The sequence below is a fragment of the Arachis hypogaea genome, chromosome 20 (assembly GCF_003086295.3).
Source record: "Arachis hypogaea cultivar Tifrunner chromosome 20, arahy.Tifrunner.gnm2.J5K5, whole genome shotgun sequence".
NCBI classification, from domain to species: domain Eukaryota; kingdom Viridiplantae; phylum Streptophyta; class Magnoliopsida; order Fabales; family Fabaceae; genus Arachis; species Arachis hypogaea.
This window is the reverse complement of record NC_092055.1, coordinates 80,906,237-80,919,194: the sequence shown is the minus strand read 5'-3', so window position 1 is coordinate 80,919,194 and position 12,958 is coordinate 80,906,237.

The following is a 12,958-nucleotide window of genomic DNA, read 5'->3' as shown; positions in this document are numbered from 1 at the left end:
ATTATGTTCTTTATGGATGCTGGAAAAACGAACCCTAGAGCTTAAATTGAGGTTCAATTTGTGTTAAAATTATGTAGAAAAGATGGGGTTTTAGTGGCTGCGAATTTATTATGAATTATGGTAAAAATCGGTTGCTGAAAACATTGAAAAACGGGTAAAAACAGAGAAAGATCTGAAGAATTTATGAAGAACACGAAGAACACTTTGAGTGTGGTGAAGAACAATGAAGAACACCTTTTAGATCTTGAAAAGGGCAAGGAAGTAAATATTTTGGTGTTTGAGGGGTTATTTTGTAATTTCTGGAAGTTAGGGTGGTAAAAGTAGAAATATTAAAAGTTACGGGTGGTAAAAAGTGAATTTTTAAAGGTTAAAAGTTAAAAAGGGGTAATTTTCGAAAATTTAATGATAAAATAATAAATAATAATAAAATATTAAATAATAATATTTAATTAAAAATAATATTTTAATAAAAATAATAAAATAATGCAGAAAAGGCAGTTTTCTGTAAAAGCTTTAGAAAGACAACTTTAAGCACAGAATCTCATAATTACCTTCATAAAACACTTAGGGAGTGGTAAGAACATATTAGTGAGGCAAATATAAAGGAAAGATAAAAAGTTAAAGAAAAGATAAAAACCAAAGAAAAGTCTGTAAAGTTTTAACGACAGAAAAACAGACACAGACTAGTGAACAAACTAGGGCAACTTAGTTAGTACTTGAGTCACGACTAGGGTTAGGTATTATATGAAAAGTTAAACTGTTTCAGTATAGACTTAATGAACCTATACTTGGGACAGACTAACTATTCATACCGAAATTTACATAAGCTTTAAATACATACGTTAAATAGAGAAATTAGAGCAGAGTAGAGAGATACAGAGAAAAGAGAAACCAGAACAGAGTAAAGAGATATAAAGAGAAGAGTATAAGAATAAAGAGTTAAGCCTTGTAGCATGATATTCGGTTGGATGTTCATCTGCTGCTTTTCCATTGGCCCTAGAGGTCCTGTAGGCCCAAGTTCACCTACAGTGAGTTGTTATTCCTGTAGGCCAAAGTTCACCTGCAGTGAATATCAATTGTGTATCTCAGGGTGTTGCTCCTGTAGGCCGAAGTTTACCTACAGAGAGTTGTGATACCTGTAAGCCGAAGTTCACTTACAGGGGCGCTATTTCTGTAAGCCGAAGTTCACTTACAGAGGTGTTATTTCTATAGGCCCAAGAGATGTATTTATTCATTTGTTGCGTTAAGGCAACTCCAGATATACTTGTATAATCATCTGCTGCAGAGAGGCAGTCAGATAGATAATGGTGTGATCACTGAGAACGCTTTCCTGCGGTACAGATCCATATTTTATTTCTGTAAGGCTGAGGGGTTATTTCCTGCTACAGAAGTACCGTGACCACCTGTTCCATTTCTGTAGTGGCAGAGGGGTTATTTCCTGTATACAGAAGGTGTGTCGGCTTACATCCCTGCAGTGGCAGATGTGTTATTTCCTGCGTGCAGTGGACCCTGTGGTGGCAGAGGGGTTATTTCCTGTACACAGGGGTATAGCCAATCGGAAAGCCTTATCCAGACAGAGGTTGCTGGATAATGTCGGGAGCGGGTTAGTAACCGACAGATGAGCTCATTACCTGCACTAGGGCTAGACATGCATCATTCTTGTCTGCGCATCATTCTCTGTTGCATTCCTTTCTGTGTGTGGTTTATTTCTTTATGTTTGTCTGCTTGCATACTATTTCTGTGTTTTATTGTATTCTTTTGTTTGTGTTCTACTTTCTATTGCCTCTACTTTCTCTTTCTATCTTTATCTTCTGTTTACTGCTTCGTTGTATTATGTTATTTGTTTGCTAATCGACCCCAAGTAAATGAACGTAACTAATAACCCCGACCCTACTAAGAACTCCCCAGTTCTTACCCCTTCTCTCTCCCTTCGCCCTTCAGATGGAAGTAAGAGTACCTTACCATAGTTCGCTGATGACTGTTTGCAAGAAGAGGATTCTGCTCTAGATAGTCTTTGGAGTCTAGGGTAAATATCGTTCTCTGTTTACATGTATATACTGTGAGACCAGCCAACGTCTGCACCCCGTTCGTATGCGCACTTTAACCTAAATCCTGTGTACGAGATTCCTATTGTGTGGCTACTTCAGGAGGTACCAGAGAGACGTCTTGTGGAAAAGTCTGATCGTGCAGAGGAGTAGCAGATGATGTTCTATCTTTTGATGACATTCCACTTGACTTGAGTTTTGAAGACCTAGAACGTAGTTTCCCTCGCTTTAGTAGTTTAGAGGGACTAGGTGAGTATAGAGTCTAGGCTAGCCTGGGCGCCAGCTTAGGGACTTCTTGAACAGGTCAGGGCTTGGGATGTTGTATGTATATATATGTATATAGTTATTATCTAGCTATATCTAGGGGTGTTCTAACTAAAACTATATACTATAATAAAGGCTGAATCACTGAATGTTGTTAACTACTTGAGATGTATTTATGTGTGGTTGTTTATAACTATTTTATCTGCTATCAGTTGTGAATTGCTTATGAATGATTTCGTCTATTAATCCAAATGTTTTAAAAAAAAAAGTACCTCGTAAAATAACTACGCTTTTAACAACGAATCAGGCTCATATAATAAATAATAGATAATAGATAGGTAGACAAGTTGGTAGCGCTCAGTTTCTAGTATGATCATGACGTACCAAAAATTGGGTCGTTACAAGGGACGTGTACGCGTGGGTAGCATTCTTTGCATGAACGCTACGGTTGTTTTGAGAGCGCTACAAGGGACGCGCAAGCGTATAGCACGCGTACACGTCAGACGGGCAAAAGTTGAAGGCCATGCGTACGCGTAGGTTACGCGTACGCGTGGATGGACCAAAAAGCAAAATGACGCACGAGCGTATGGGACGTGTACGCGTGGGTGTAAAAACACTCCGTTCTCCAAATGAATGCTACGCTCTCCTGGAAGTGCATTTCTGCTCAATTAATTTCATTCTGAGCCCATTTGAATTACAGCAAGTAAAGCCCACTCTGAGCATTCAATGAAGACCACAAGGATCATGTAGAATAGGATTTTTATTTAATTGTAATTTGTTTTAAATTTCATTTCAATTTGTGATTTAGGCAAGCCTATATAAAGGCATCAGTTTCATTTTATAAAAAAAAGTTAGTTAGGGGATTTGAAAGGCTGCATTAGGAGTAGTAGTAGTAGTAGTAGGAGTAGGAATAGGAGTAGAATAGAAGGCTTTGATAAACACTTTTAGCTTTCTTCACTTTTACATTCCAGTATTGAATTCAATTCAGTTTTATGCAATTTCAATTTTTACACTTCTCTGCTACAATTTTTCTTTTCTGCAATTTTACATTTCCGTTCATGTTCGTCAGTTTGATTTACTTTCTTGCAATTTAGTTTCTCAGCATTTGTTCTTTGAGCTATGATCCATTGAACCCCAATTCATTAAGGGGAGGAGCTCTATTCTAATTCACATGATTGAGTGAACTTCTTCTTCTTCTCTATCATTTTTGTAGCTATTGGATATCCTCTGTTTTGGTTGATGATTCATTCACTCTGGAAGGAGGTTTGAATCTGTGAATGCTTGTGTGAGCCTCAGAAGGGGAATCATGAGCATTAGAACTGAGGCTCTATCCTTCACTACTCTCTTGATCAATACTATTCGGGAGGAATTGAGATCCTGAGAGTTAGTGTGGATTATAGATGAGAGAGATGTACTTAACCTCTTCTCATGACAATTTGATCAAAGAATTGGCAAGAGATTGTGATTAGAGATATTGGATTGCCAAGGAATTGGGATCCAATCAATTTCAATCCGCCATAGATCTACTCATATGATTGAGAAAGTAGTTGAGACCCATTTGATTCATTGTGGATTATGATATCTCCAATCCGTGATGAATCTTTGTTTCTGTCATTTCTGTTCAATTTAATTTCCTAGCACCCAGTCCCTTTATATTTGATGCAATTTACTTTTCTTGCCATTTAAGTTTCTGTCAATTTACATCCTGCACTTTAATTTTCCAGCAATTTACATTATGTTAGTCATTTGTCAATCGAATTTTCAACTGTTAGCTTAACTAGACTAATCACTCAACTAAAGTTGCTTGATCTATCAATCCCCGTGGGATCGACCTCACTTCTGTGAGTTTTACTACCTGATGCGACCCGGTACACTTGCCGCTGAGTTTCTGTGGAATCGTTTTTCCCTCATCAAGTTTTTGGCGCCGTTGCCGGGGTTTGATTTAGATCGACAATGATTAAGTGGGTGATAAGTCTAGATTAAGTATTTTCTTTGTTTTTGTCATTTAAGTTCTTTTAATTTTCTGTTTTCTCTTGATACTAAGGTGTTTGTGTTATTGCCTCACTAAGAAATTCTCATTTGTGACATGAATTTCAATTTTCATTGGTGATTGTTTTTGACAAAATTCAAATGGAGTTCAACTCATCTTCTGATCAAAAAAATTTCATGGGATATTGCCCACCATCACTAAATGACTATTCTAATGGTGGCTGGGAATATCACAAAGAAATGACAAATTATGAGCAATCCACCTAGTGGGGATATGCTCCAGAACCACAAAATGATTTATGTCATTATCCTCATGGTGTCTAGGCATATCAACAAGAATATGAACAATCAAGTAAACTCAACTACTTCCCAGAGCCACAAGGTGACTCATATTGTTATGACATTGACATAAATTATGGCTGGGAAGGGAATTTCAATGCCTCATTCTGTTCATCAAGAGACATCATCATTTGATTGTGTTGTCAATACATTCATGCAAGATTGCTCCCCAGGGCGACAAAATGATCTATACATTGATGAATACAACAATTACTCATGTTGTGGGTGGGAGGATCAAAACCAAACAGCATTGAATAGTCCATACTCCACCTATCAAGAGCCATCATCACTTGAGAGTACCTTCAATTCATTCATGCAAAATTGTCCAACCTCACTCCCCAGTTTTTCATTTGAAAACTCTTCACCACTTGAGTATGCCTCAGCACAAAATTCTTTCAATACTTCTCAAAATGACTTCACCACAATGCCCATGTATCCAGAAACTCATTCTCAGCCTTCATCCCTTGAGCTAGCATTTGAACAATACCTACAAACATCCATAGAATCTTGGAAAGAACAAGAAACCCTCTACAAGAAGATAGATGGACATTTAGAGAAGGCAAGGAAAAACGAAGAATAGCTAAGCAAGGAAGATGAAGACCAATTGGGGATGTGAAGGAGGAAGTAGAAGAATAAGATGAAGAGGCTCCTTTACCAAATGAAACCTCGATGGAGGAGGAGGTTGTGGAGGTATATGAGCCAAGGATTTTATATCCACAGAGGCCACTTGAGATGACCATGGAATATAAAAACTCACAACCTACACAAAAGCTTGAATCCGTGATTGAAAGATATGAAGAGGAAATGAAGAAATCTTGGGAAGAATAACAAACTTTTTCCATAGAAGTGCTGTTAAATCAAATGTTGAGTGCAAAGGAGGAAGAAGAAGAGCAAGAAGAAGAGGCCCCTATATCAACTGAAACTTAAATGGGGAATGAGGTGATGGAGATATATGGGCCTTGGATTCCATATCCACAGAAGCTAATTGAGGTGACAGAGGAACATGAAAATTCACCCCCAAAGGATTCAATGGAATATTGGTGCACGAAATTGTGATCTCTGGTAATGGCTTCTTAGGCCAGATACTCTGATCTAGTTTTACAGTCTGTCACAACTTCGATACAACTAACCAGCAAGTGCACTGGGTCGTCCAAGTAATACCTTACGTGAGTAAGGGTCGAATCCCACGGAGATTGTTGGTATGAAGCAAGCTATGGTCACCTTGTAAATCTCAGTCAGGCAGATATAAATGGATAATGTTGTTTTCGAATAATAATTAATAAGATAGGGATAGAGGTACTTATGTAAATCATTGGTAGGAATTTCAGATAAGCGAATGGAGATACTTTCGTTCCTCTGAACCTCTGCTTTCCTGCTATCTTCATCCAATCAGTCTTACTCCTTTCCATGGCTGGCTTTATGCAAGGGCATCACCGTTGTCAGTGGCTACATCCCCTCCTCTCAGTGAATAATATGCTCACGCACCCTGTCACGGCACGGCTATTCATCTGTCGGTTCTCGATCATGCTGGAATAGGATTCACCCTCCTTTTGCGTCTGTCACTAACGCCCAACAATCGCGAGTTTGAAGCTCGTCACAGTCATTCAATCATTGAATCCTACTCGGAATACCACAGACAAGGTTTAGACTTTCCAGATTCTCTTGAATGCCGCCATCATTCTAGCTTACACCACGAAGATTCTGGTTAGGAGATCTAAGAGATACTCATTCTAGCTTAATTCATGTAGAACAGAAGTGTTTGTCAGGCACGCGTTCATAGGGGAGAATGGTGATGAGTGTCACACATAATCATCACCTTCATCACGTTCTTGGGTGCGAATGGATATCTTAGAAGCGAAATAAGAAGAATTGAATAGAAAACAGAAGTACTTTGCATTAATCTTTGAGGAACAGCAGAGCTCCACACCTTAATCTATGGAGTGTAGAAACTCTACCGTATGAAAATACATAAGTGAGGGACCAGGCATGGCCGAGATGGCCAGCCCCCTAAACGTGATCAAAGGATCATAAGGTAATCCCAAGATGCCTAATACAATAGTAAGAGGTCCTATTTATAATAAACTAGCTACTAGGGTTTACATGAGTAAGTATTTGATGTATAAATCCACTTCCGGGGCCCACTTGGTGTGTGTTTGGGCTGAGCTTAAGTGTTGCACGTGCAGAGGCCATTTGTGGAGTTGAACGCCAGTTTTTGTGCCAGTTTGGGCGTTCAACTCTGGTTTTGGATCCTTTTCTGGCGCTGGACGCCAGATTTGGGTAGAAAGCTGGCGTTGAACGCCAGTTTACGTCGTCAATTATTGGCCAAAGTATGGATTATTATATATTGCTGGAAAGCCCTGGATGTCTAATTTTCAACGCAATTGGAAGCGCGCCATTTCGAGTTCTGTAGCTCCAGAAAATCCACTTTGAGTGCAGGGAGGTCAGAATCCAACAGCATCAGCAGTCCTTTTTCAACCTCTGAATCTGATTTCTGCTCAAGTCCCTCAATTTCAGCCAGAAAATACCTGAAATCACAGAAAAACACACAAACTCATAGTAAAGTCCAGAAATGTGAATTTAACACAAAATCTATTAAAAACATCCCTAAAAGTAACTAGATCCTACTAAAAACATACTAAAAACAATGTCAAAAAGCGTATAAATTATCCGCTCATCACAACACCAAACTTAAATTGTTGTTGTCCCCAAGCAACTGAAAATCAAAATAGGATAAAAAGAATAGAATATACTATAAATTCCAAACTATCAATGAAACAGAGCTTCAATCATATGAGCGGGACTTATAGCTTTTTGCCTCTTGAATAGTTTTGGCATCTCACTTTATCCATTGAGGTTCAGAATGATTGGCATCTATAGGAACTCAGAGTTCAGATAGTGTTATTGATTCTCCTAGTTCAGTATGATGATTCTTGAACACAGCTATTTTATGAGTCTTGGCCGTGGCCCTAAGCACTTTGTTATCCAGTATTACCACCGGATACATAAATGCCACAGACACATAATTGGGTGAACCTTTTCAGATTGTGACTCAGCTTTGCTAAAGTCCCCAATTAGAGGTGTCCAGGGTTCTTAAGCACACTCTTTTTTTTGCTTTGGACCTTGACTTTAACCGCTCAGTCTCAAGTTTTCACTTGACACCTACACGCCACAAGCACATGGTTAGGGACAACTTGGTTTAGCCGCTTAGACCAGGATTTTATTCCTTTAGGCCCTCCTATCCACTGATGCTCAAAGCCTTGGGATCCTTTTTATTTGCCCTTGCCTTTTGGTTTTAAGGGTTATTGGTTTTTTGCTCTTGCCTCTTGGTTTTAAGAGCTTTTGGCTTTTTCTGCTTGCTTTTTCTTTTTCTTTCTATTTTTTTTTTGCCTAATTTTTTTTCTTCCTTTTTTTTTTCTGCAAGCTTTGTTTTTCTTTTGCTGTTTTTTCTTGCTTCAAGAATCATTTTTATGATTTTTCAGATTATCAAATAACATGTCTCCTAGTCATCATTCTTTCAAGAGCCAACATATTTAACATTCTTAAACAACAACTTCAAAAGACATATGCACTGTTCAAGCATACATTCAGAAAACAAGAAGCATTGTCACCACATCAATATAATTAAGCTAAGTTCAAGGATAAATTCGAAACTCATGTACTTCTTGTTCTTTTGAATTAAAACATTTTTCATTTAAGAGAGGTGATGGATTCATAGGACATTCATAGCTTTAAGACATAGTTATTACTACTAATGATCATGTAATGAAGACACAAACATAGATAAGCACATAACATAGAAAACGAAAAACAGAAGAAATAAGAACAAGGAATGAATCCACCTTATACAATAGTAAGAGGTCCTATTTATAATAAACTAGCTACTAGGGTTTACATGAGTAAGTATTTGATGCATAAATCCACTTCCGGGGCCCACTTGGTGTGTGCTTGGGCTTGGGCTTGAGTGTTACACGTGCAGAGGCCATTTGTGGAGTTGAACGCCAGTTTTTGTGCCAGTTTGGGCGTTCAACTCTGGTTTTGGATCCTTTTCTGGCGCTAGACGCCAGATTTGGGCAGAAAGCTGGCGTTGAACGCCAGTTTACGTCGTCAATTATTGGCCAAAGTATGGACTATTATATATTGCTGGAAAGCCCTGGATGTCTACTTTCCAACGCAATTGGAAGCGCGCCATTTCGAGTTCTGTAGCTCCAGAAAATCCACTTTGAGTGCAGGGAGGTCAGAATCCAACAGCATCAGCAGTCCTTTTTCAACTTCTGAATCTGATTTCTGCTCAAGTCCCTCAATTTCAGCCAGAAAATACCTGAAATCACAGAAAAACACACAAACTCATAGTAAAGTCCAGAAATGTGAATTTAACACAAAATCTATTAAAAACATCCCTAAAAGTAACTAGATCCTACTAAAAACATACTAAAAACAATGTCAAAAAGCGTATAAATTATCCGCTCATCAAATATCATGTAGAAGAAAGGGAGGAAGTCAATCAAGAGAATTCACACTCAGTTGAAGCAGAGAGTTGCATAGAGGAAGGGTTCATTGAACCACCAATTCAAGAGGCTTTTGATGAAGAGAACACTTCAACCAATACACAACTACCAAGTCTTGAAATCAAAGAAGTGAAGGCAACCAACAACAACACCAAGAAGAGGATTGTGACCAAGCCACAATTAATCATATTCATGAAGAAAAAAAGGTCAACTGTAAACAATCCAACCCCTATCCCAACAAGCAAAACAAACAAATCAAATAACCAAAGAAAGCTTGTTGGGAAGAGGCTAAGACAGGGGATACTGACTGGCTCTTCTCTCCCCTTGAGGTCATTCCTCTTAACAAACTGGAAGAAGAGGAAGAAAGTTGAGAACAACATGTCAAGCTAATGACACTAAAAGAGCGCTTGTTGGGAGACAACCCAACCTTAGGTAACATTTTATTTCTCTGCTGTGTTTATTTTCTCTATTTGCTTTGTTTATTTTTAAATAAAATTGGCATATGATTACATTCTAACTTTGGTGTTGCCTTGCAACAATTTGTGTTTAATCTGTTTGGACACTTGCATGAATTTCAAGAGAAAGTGTCACACTAAGTTTGGTGTGCCATTTATTTTTCTATGCAATGTCTCCAGCAACACCACTTGTTTGTACAATCATGATGTCTTTGCCTCCTAAGCTTACAGTGTTATCTTTGTTTTGGTGAGGCACTTTTTCTTTTTATTTAGTCATTCCTTTGTTTTTAATGCTTTATTTTATTTTGCTCCTTAACTTTTTTTGTTAATACACCAAGAAATCCTTACTTGTGACAAATTCTTTGTTTGGTGATTGTGTTATTAGCATAGAACAGTTTCCTTTACTTGGTGTTAGTTTAAATAAATGGACATGTGATTCATTCTAAGTTTGGTATTGCTATGCAACACAATTTATTTACAATCTTTATTGGATACTTGCATCAATTCTAAGTGAAAGTGTCACACTAAATTTGGTGTGCCACTTATCTTTTATGCAATGTATCATGTACACCCTCTTATTTTTGCAATCACAATGTCTCTGTTTCCTGTGCCTCCATTGTTATTTTTCATTTTGCTTGCTTAACCACATGTACTACTGACAATTCATTGTGTAAGACACTCATGATCCATTATAGACCCCATCACCACAGTTCTAATTGTTGCTTGAGGATAAGCAAGCATTCTAAGTTTGGTATGGGAAGGGGAAGAATAGGAGGAAAAAGACAACAACAGTGAAGAGGAACTACAAGGTGGTAACGTTCCTTCTACCTCCTAATTATTTCCAGCACTTTAAATTGCATGATTGTCTTCTAGTTTCTCTGTATGCATGTGTGTTGTGAATAAGCATAGTTTGATTGCTAAATTATAACATGTTACTGCGACATTATGACTACCATCTTGAATTTTGAGAGTTCAAAGCAATAAAGTATCATGATCATAAACAAACAAGGAATTAAAGAAGAACTTAGCATGAGCATACAAGTCATTGGAAGGCTAGTATGATTAATTGATGTTCAATTGCATTGGAATTTAATTAGTTGAAGTTTTCTTCTAGGACATTTTATGAAATTTTTGAAATCATGAAAACCTTGAAAAAGCAAATGCAGTTAAGGCAAGAAAAGAAAAAGGGAAAGAATGAGAAAGCTGAAGGCTCTGAGTACCAATAACAATTCATTTGTTAAGTACTTGTGGTGTTTATGTATCAGGCAAAAAGCTTGAAAACAAAACACTTAGAGTCAAGGCTGGGCTCAAGTGGAAAAGCACTCCCTCAAAGCCTTCATGATTAGAGAGTAAAGAAAAGAAATAAATGAGCTTAAAGAAGTCCTCTAATTAAATACTTGTGGTGCTTATGTATCAATTGGTAATACTTGAAAAGAAAGCATTTAGAGTTGTAGTTTTGTTTTCAACTCATGGGGCAAAGCACCCAAAAAGAGAAGCTAATAAGAGAATGAAAAGCTTGTTTCAAGGAAGAAATATAAGGAAAGGATTTCATAAAATGAGCTAGACAGAAGCATCAATCATTTGCATTTCTTTTGTGATTGTAGCATGCATAGAAAACTAGCCAACCATGAACATCAACTTGCTATACTTCTCACCTTGGTTTGTCAAAAATTATTGCATGATTCTTTTCTTGCTTGGGGACAAGCAAGGTTTAAGTTTGGTGTTGTGATGACATGTCATTTTGTGCATGTTTTCTATGCTTTTTCATACAAGAAATTGATGAGTGCTTAAATATTGAATGCTTTTGTGCTTAAATGGTATATTTCTTTGATCTTTTGATTTTATAAATTTTGTATGAAATAGGAAGAAAAAGAAGTAAAAAAGCACAAAATAAGCTCAAAAGAAGAAAAGAAAAATTTTGGAGCACACTTTGAAGCTTGAGCAAGCTTTAGAACCTTAAGCCACGCTTTTAAAAGCGTGGCCCATTATTTAAACAAGGAGAGCGCTCTTGGCGCGAGAACGCTACGTTCCTGCGATGCGTACGCGTACAAGATGCTTACGCATCGGGCAAGGATTTTTGAAGACCCACGCATATGCGTGCTTGACGCTTATGCATAGATGTGATTAGCGTTCATTTTCAAAGAGAGTGCTACATTATCTGAGTGAGGGCCTTCGAGCAAGTTTCGAATTTGGGATTGAAGATTTGGTATCAACGCGCACGCGTACATGACACGCGCGCGTCAATGGAGCATCTATGAAGAACCATGCGTACGCATGATTGACGCGTACACGTGGAAGTGGAATGTTCGAAGGGCCATGCATACGCCTATGGGACGCGTACACGTGGGTAGCGTTCTTTGCATGAACGCTATGCTCGTTTGGAGAGCGCTGCAAGGGACGCGCAAGCTTATAGCACGCGTACGCGTCAGACGGGCAAAAGTTGAAGGCCACGCGTACGCGTGGATGGACTAAAAAGCATAATGACACGCGAGCGTATGGGATGGGTACGTGTGGGTGTAAAAATGCTCCGTTCTCCAAATGAATACTATGCTCTCCTGGAAGTGCATTTCTGCTCAATTAATTTCATTCTGAGCCCATTTGAACTACAGCAAGTAAAGCCCACTCTGATCACTCAATGAAGACCACAAGGATTATCTAGAATAGGATTTTTTATTTAATTGTAATTTATTTTGAATTTCATTTTAATTTGTGATTTAGGCAAGCCTATATAAAGGCATCAGTTTTATTTTATAAAAAAAAAAAAGTTACTTAAGGGATTCAGATGGCTGCTGGTGCACGAAATTGTGATCTTCAATGGCGCTAACAACTTGGTACGCACAATTGTAATCTCACTTCTTCACAACTTCGCACAACTAACCAGCAAGTGCACTGGGTTGTCCAAGTAATAAACCTTACGTGAGTAAGGGTTGATCCCACGGAGATTGTCGGCTTGAAGCAAGCTATGGTCATCTTGTAAATCTCAGTCAGGTGGATTCAAATGGTTATGGAGAATTGATAATTAAAAGATGAATAAAACATAAAATAAGATAGAGGTACTTATGTAATTCATTGGTGAGAATTTCAGATAAGCGCATGAAGATGCTTTGTTCCTCCTGAACTTCTGCTTTCCTATTGTCTTCATCCAATCATTCATACTCCTTTCCATGGCAAGCTGTATGTTGGGTTTCACCGTTGTCAATGGCTACCTTCCGTCCTCTCAGTGAAAATGGTCCAAATGCACTGTCACCGCAAGGCTAATCATCTGTCGGTTTTCGATCATGTTGGAATAGGATCCATTGATCCTTTTGCGTCTGTCATTACGCCCAACACTCGCGAGTTTGAAGCTCGTCACAGTCATCCC